Source organism: Zea mays, chromosome 9 (genome assembly GCF_902167145.1).
Source record: "Zea mays cultivar B73 chromosome 9, Zm-B73-REFERENCE-NAM-5.0, whole genome shotgun sequence".
Taxonomy (NCBI): domain Eukaryota; kingdom Viridiplantae; phylum Streptophyta; class Magnoliopsida; order Poales; family Poaceae; genus Zea; species Zea mays.
Genome location: NC_050104.1, coordinates 147,952,262 through 147,960,184, shown reverse-complemented (window position 1 = coordinate 147,960,184; position 7,923 = coordinate 147,952,262).

Here is a 7,923-nt window from a genome sequence, read left to right as displayed (position 1 = left end):
TCAAGAGAAGTTTGACGAAATGATTAATTTCCCTGAACTCAAAATGAAAATGTCAGGAGCGAAATTTTTTGTTTCCCATTGGAGTTCTCAAGCCAAACCTAATTCTAAACTGCATGCAGTGTGGGTTGTGTCCGAAAATGTGCCAGAGGAGCTGCAAAATTATCAGGCTATATGTGAATTAGGTTCTACTATAGGGGCTGTCGAAGAAGTGGATATCCTATCTTTAGATACTAAGGATATGGTTAGATTCAAAGTCCATGTCAAGAGTGTCGCTATGATTCCTCCTATCATTGAGGTGGGTGTTAAACCTTTCCTTTATGACATTTTCTTTAAGATTGATGATATCACTGAGGAGGGTTGGAATGATGATTCTATTAACCTCAGTAAAAGAGCTTCAGTGGATAGGCAAGGTCTGGATGACCCTACTTGTGAAAAAACTGGCAAAAAAGCCAGGAATGTGGGAGACAAATCGTTTAAAGAAGAACTGGGATTGGAAAATGTTGGTGAGATGTCCTCCTGAAAGGGAATTAGGCTTACACCTAGTTCCTAAATAATTTTGGTGGTTGAATTGCCCAACACAAATCTTTGGACTAACTAGTTTGCCCAAGTGTATAGATTATACAGGTGTACAAGGTTCACACTCAGCCAATAAAAAGACCAAGTTTTGGATTCAATAAAGGAGCAAAAGGGGAAACCGAAGGCACCCCTGGTCTGGCGCACCGGACTGTCCGGTGTGCCACCGGACAGTGAACAGTACCTGTCCGGTGCACCAGGGGACTCAGACTCAAACTCTTCACCCTCGGGATTTCTCGGAAGCTGGCGCGCTATAATTCACCAGACTGTCCGGTGTGCACCGGACATGTCCGGTGCTCCAAGGAAGCGCGGTCTCCGGAACTCGCCAGCCTCGGATTCGCGTGGCAGCCGCTCCGCTAAAATTCACCGGACTGTCCGGTGTGCACCGGACTGTCCGGTGTACCAGCGGAGCAACGGCTCTCTTCGGCGCCAACGGCTCCCTGCGGTGCATTTAATGCGCGCGCAGCGCGCGCAGACGTCAGACTTGCCCATGCCGGTGCACCGGACATCAAACAGTACATGTCCGGTGTGCACCGGACACCCAGGAGGGCCCACAAGTCAGAAGCTCCAACGGCTAGAATCCAACGGCAGTGATGACGTGGCAGGGGCACCGGACTGTCCGGTGTGCACCGGACTGTCCGGTGCGCCATCGAGCAGACGCCTCCAGCCAACGGTCAAGTTTTGTGGTTGGGGCTATAAATACCCCAACCACCCCACCATTCATAGTATCCAAGTTTTCCACTTCTCAACCACTTACAAGAGCTAGGCATTCAATTCTAGACACACACAAAGCGATCAAATCCTCTCCAATTCCACACAAAACCCTAGTGACTAGTGAGAGTGATTTGCCGTGTTCATTTGAGCTCTTGCGCTTGGATTGCTTCTTTTCTTTCTCACTTGTTCTTGAGATCACAACTCCATTGTAATCAAGGCAAGAGGCACCAATTGTGTGGTGGCCCTTGCGGGGAAGCTTTGTTCCCGGCTTTGATTTGAGGAGAGAAGCTCACTCGGTCCGAGGGACCGTTTGAGAGAGGGAAGGGTTGAAAGAGACCCGGCCTTTGTGGCCTCCTCAACGGGGAGTAGGTTTGAGAGAACCGAACCTCGGTAAAACAAATCCGTGTGTCACACTTCATTATTTGCTCGCGATTTGTTTTGCGCCCTCTCTCGCGGACTCGATTATATTTCTAACGCTAACCCGGCTTGTAGTTGTGTTTATATTTGTAAATTTCAGTTTCGCCCTATTCACCCCCCCTCTAGGCGACTATCAATTGGTATCGGAGCCCGGTGCTTCATTAGAGCCTAACCGCTCGAAGTGATGTCGGGAGATCACGCCAAGAAGGAGATGGAGACCGGCGAAAAGCCCACTACAAGCCACGGGAGCACTTCATCGGAAGAGTCCCGCACCAAAAGGAGGGAGAAGAAGAAGAGCTCCTCCAACAAAGGGAAGGAGAAGAAATCTTCTTCTCATCACAAAGAGAAGAAGGAAAAATCTTCTTCCCACAAGCCGCATCGGAAAGGCGACAAGCACAAGAGGATGAGGAAGGTGGTCTACTACGAGACCGACACTTCATCAACATCGACCTCCGACTCCGATGCGCCCTCCGTCACTTCTAAGCGCCAAGAGCGCAAGAAGTATAGTAAGATCCCCCTACGCTATCCTCGCATTTCCAAACATACACCTTTACTTTCCGTCCCACTAGGCAAACCACCAACTTTTGATGGTGAAGATTACGCTAGGTGGAGCGATTTAATGCGATTTCATCTAATCTCGCTCCACAAAAGCATATGGGATGTTGTTGAGTTTGGTGCGCAGGTACCATCCATAGGGGATGAGAACTATGATGAGGATGAGGTAGCCCAAATCGAGCACTTCAACTCACAAGCCACAACAATTCTCCTCGCCTCACTAAGTAAAGAGGAATATAACAAAGTACAAGGGTTGAAGAACGCCAAGGAGGTTTGGGATGTACTCAAAACCGCGCACGAGGGAGATGAGCTCACCAAGATCACCAAGCGGGAAACGATCGAGGGGGAGCTCGGTCGGTTCCGGCTTCACAAAGGGGAGGAGCCACAACACATGTACAACCGGCTCAAGACTTTGGTAAACCAAGTGCGCAACCTCGGGAGCAAGAAGTGGGACGACCACGAAGTGGTAAATGTTATTTTAAGATCTCTCATTTTTCTAAATCCCACTCAAGTTCAATTGATTCGTGGTAATCCTAGATATACTAAAATGACCCCCGAGGAAGTTATCGGGCATTTTGTAAGTTTTGAGTGCATGATAGAAGGCTCGAGGAAAATCAACGAGCTTGGCGAACCATCCGAAGCTCAACCCGTTGCATTCAAGGCGACGGAAGAAAAGAAGGAGGAGTCTACACCAAGTCGACAACCAATAGACGCCTCCAAGCTTGACAATGAGGAGATGGCGCTCGTCATCAAGAGCTTCCGCCAAATCCTCAAACAAAGGAGGGGGAAAGACTACAAGTCCCGCTCCAAGAAGGTTTGCTACAAATGTGGTAAGCCCGGTCATTTTATTGCTAAATGTCCTATGTCTAGTGACAGTGACCGAGGCGACGACAAGAAGGGAAGAAGAAAGGAGAAGAAGAGGTACTACAGGAAGAAGGGCGGCGATGCCCATGTTTGTCGCGAGTGGGACTCCGACGAGAGCTCAAGCGACTCCTCCGACGACGAGGACGCCGCTAACATCGCCGTCACCAAGGGACTTCTCTTCCCCAACGTCGGCCACAAGTGCCTCATGGCAAAGGACGGCAAAAAGAAGGTTAAATCCAACTCCTCCACTAAATATGAATCGTCTAGTGATGATAATGCTAGTGATGAGGAGGATAATTTGCGTATTCTCTTTGCCAATCTTAACATGGAGCAAAAAGAAAAACTAAATGAATTGATTAGTGCTATTCATGAAAAGGATGACCTTTTGGACTCCCAAGAGGATTGTCTAATTAAAGAAAACAAGAAACATGTTAAGGTTAAAAAGGCTTATGCTCTAGAAGTAGAAAAATGTGAAAAATTGTCTAGTGAGCTAAGCACATGCCGTGAGATGATTGACAACCTTAGAAATGAAAATGCTATTTTAAATGTTAAGGTTGATTCACATGTTTGTAATGTTTCAATTCCCAATCTTAGAGATGATAATGTTGACTTGCTTGCTAAGATTGATGAATTGAATGTATCTCTTACTAGTCTTAGATTAGAGAATGAAAATTTGATTGCTAAGGCTAGAGATTTTGATGTTTGCAATACTACCATTTCCGACCTTAGAACTAAGAATGAAATGTTGCATGCTAAGGTTGTAGAACTTAAATCTTGCAAACCCTCTACATCTAATGTTGAGCATGTTTCTATTTGCACTAGATGTAGAGATGTTGATGTTAATGCTATTCTTGATCATATGGCTTTAATTAAACAACAAAATGATCATATAGCAAAATTAGATGCTAAAATTGCCGAGCACAACCTTGAGAATGAGAAATTTAAATTTGCTCGTAGCATGCTTTATAATGGGAGACGCCCTGGCATTAAGGATGGCATTGGCTTCCAAAGGGGAGACAATGTCAAACTTAATGCCCCTCCTAAAAATTTGTCTAACTTTGTTAAGGGCAAGGCTCCCATGCCTCAGGATAACGAGGGTTACATTTTGTACCCTGCCGGTTATCCCGAGAGCAAAATTAGGAGAATTCACTCTAGGAAGTCTCACTCTGGCCCTAACCATGCTTTTATGTATAGGGGTGAGACATCTAGCTCTAGGCAACCAACCCGTGCCAAGTTGCCTAGAAAGAAAACTCCTAATGCATCAAATGATCATGCTATTTCATTTAAAACATTTGATGCCTCTTATGTGTTGACTAACAAATCCGGCAAAGTAGTTGCCAAATATGTTGGGGGCAAGCACAAGGGGTCAAGGACTTGTGTTTGGGTACCCAAAGTTCTTGTGTCTAATGCCAAAGGACCCAAAACCATTTGGGTACCTAAAGTCAAGAACTAAAATTGTTTTGTAGGTTTATGCATCCGGGGGCTCAAGTTGGATACTCGACAGCGGGTGCACAAACCACATGACCGGGGAGAAAAGGATGTTCTCCTCATATGAGAAAAACAAAGATTCCCAACGAGCTATCACATTCGGGGATGGAAATCAAGGTTTGGTCAAAGGACTTGGTAAAATTGCTATATCTCCTGACCATTCTATTTCCAATGTTTTTCTTGTTGATTCTTTAGATTACAACTTGCTTTCTGTTTCCCAATTATGTCAAATGGGCTACAACTGTCTTTTTACTGATGTAGGTGTCACTGTCTTTAGAAGAAGTGATGATTCAATAGCATTTAAGGGTGTGTTAGAGGGTCAGCTATACTTAGTAGATTTTGATAGAGCTGAGCTCGACACATGCTTAATTGCTAAGACTAACATGGGTTGGCTCTGGCACCGCCGACTAGCCCATGTTGGGATGAAGAATCTTCATAAGCTTCTAAAGGCAGAGCACATTTTAGGATTAACAAATGTTCATTTTGAGAAAGACAGGATTTGTAGCGCATGTCAGGCGGGAAAGCAAGTTGGAGTCCATCATCCACACAAGAACATCATGACGACCGACAGGCCGCTTGAGCTACTCCACATGGATCTATTCGGCCCGATTGCCTACATAAGCATCGGCGGGAGTAAGTATTGTCTTGTAATAGTGGATGATTATTCTCGCTTCACTTGGGTATTCTTTTTGCAGGAAAAATCTCAAACCCAAGAGACCTTAAAGGGATTCTTGAGACGGGCTCAAAATGAGTTCGGCTTAAGGATCAAGAAAATAAGAAGCGACAATGGGACGGAGTTCAAGAACTCTCAAATTGAAGGCTTCCTTGAGGAGGAGGGCATCAAGCATGAGTTCTCTTCTCCCTACACACCTCAACAAAATGGTGTAGTGGAGAGGAAGAATCGAACTCTATTGGACATGGCAAGAACCATGCTTGATGAGTACAAGACACCGGACCGATTTTGGGCCGAAGCGGTCAACACCGCCTGCTACGCCATCAACCGGTTATATCTTCACCGAATCCTCAAGAAGACATCATATGAACTCCTAACCGGTAAAAAGCCCAACATTTCATATTTTAGAGTCTTTGGTAGCAAATGCTTTATACTTGTTAAAAGAGGTAGAAAATCTAAATTTGCTCCTAAGACTGTAGAAGGCTTTTTACTAGGATATGATTCAAACACAAGGGCATATAGAGTCTTTAACAAGTCCTCGGGACTAGTTGAAGTTTCTTGTGACGTTGTGTTTGATGAAACTAACGGCTCTCAAGTAGAGCAAGTTGATCTTGATGAAATAGGTGAAGAACAGGCTCCATGCATCGCTCTAAGGAACATGTCCATTGGGGATGTGTGTCCTAAGGAATCCAAAGAGCCTCCAAATGCACAAGATCAACCATCCTCCTCCATGCAAGCATCTCCACCAACTCAAGATGAGGAAGAGGCTCAAGTCGATGAAGAAGAAGAACAATCAAATGAGCCACCTCAAGATGATGGCAATGATCAAGGGGGAGATGCAAATAATCAAGAAAAGGAGGATGAGCAAGAACCAAGGCCGCCACACCCAAGAGTCCACCAAGCAATCCAACGAGATCACCCCGTCGACACTATCCTTGGCGACATTCATAAGGGGTAACTACTAGATCTCGGGTTACTCATTTTTGTGAACATTACTCTTTTGTTTCCTCTACTGAGCCACACAGGATAGAGGAAGCACTTCAAGATTCGGATTGGGTGGTGGCGATGCAAGAGGAGCTCAACAATTTCACGAGGAATGAGGTATGGCATTTAGTTCCACGTCCTAACCAAAATGTTGTAGGAACCAAATGGGTCTTCCGCAACAAGCAAGATGAGCATGGTGTGGTGACAAGGAACAAAGCTCGACTCGTGGCCAAAGGGTATTCACAAGTCGAAGGTTTGGATTTCGGTGAAACCTATGCACCCGTAGCTAGGCTTGAGTCAATTCGCATATTATTGGCCTATGCTACTTACCATGGCTTTAAGCTTTATCAAATGGACGTGAAAAGTGCCTTCCTCAACGGACCAATCAAGGAAGAGGTCTATGTTGAGCAACCTCCCGGCTTTGAAGACAGTGAGCATCCTAACCATGTTTATAGGCTCTCTAAGGCGCTTTATGGGCTCAAGCAAGCCCCAAGAGCATGGTATGAATGCCTAAGAGATTTCCTTATTGCTAATGGCTTCAAAGTCGGCAAGGCCAATCTTACACTCTTTACTAAAACTCTTGAAAATGACTTGTTTGTATGCCAAATTTATGTTGATGATATTATATTTGGGTCTACTAACGAGTCTACATGTGAAGAGTTTAGTAGGATCATGACACAGAAATTCGAGATGTCGATGATGGGGGAGTTGAAGTATTTTCTAGGATTCCAAGTCAAGCAACTCCAAGAGGGCACCTTCATTAGCCAAACGAAGTACACTCAAGACATTCTAACCAAGTTTGGGATGAAGGATGCCAAACCCATCAAGACACCCATGGGAACAAATGGGCATCTCGACCTCGACACGGGAGGTAAGTCCGTGGATCAAAAGGTATACCGGTCAATGATTGGTTCATTGCTTTATTTATGTGCATCTCGACCGGACATTATGCTTTCCGTTTGCATGTGTGCAAGATTCCAATCCGACCCTAAGGAATCCCACCTTACGGTCGTAAAACGAATCTTGAGATACTTGGCTTATATTCCTAAGTTTGGGCTTTGGTACCCTCGGGGATCCACGTTTGATTTGATTGGTTATTCGGATGCCGATTGGGCGGGGTGTAAAATCAATAGGAAGAGCACATCGGGGACTTGCCAGTTCTTGGGAAGATCCTTGGTGTCTTGGGCTTCAAAGAAGCAAAATTCGGTCGCTCTTTCCACCGCCGAAGCCGAGTACATTGCCGCAGGTCATTGTTGCGCGCAATTGCTTTGGATGAGGCAAACCCTGCGGGACTACGGTTACAAATTAACCAAAGTCCCTTTGCTATGTGATAATGAGAGTGCAATCAAAATGGCCGACAATCCCGTCGAGCATAGCCGCACTAAGCACATAGCCATTCGGTATCATTTTCTTAGGGATCACCAACAAAAGGGGGATATCGAGATTTCTTACATTAATACTAAAGATCAATTAGCCGACATCTTTACCAAGCCACTTGATGAACAATCTTTTACCAGACTTAGGCATGAGCTCAATATTCTTGATTCTAGAAATTTCTTTTGCTAGCTTGCACACATAGCTCATTTGAATACCTTTGATCATATCTCTTTTATATGCTATGACTAATGTGTTTTCAAGTCTATTTCAAACCAAGT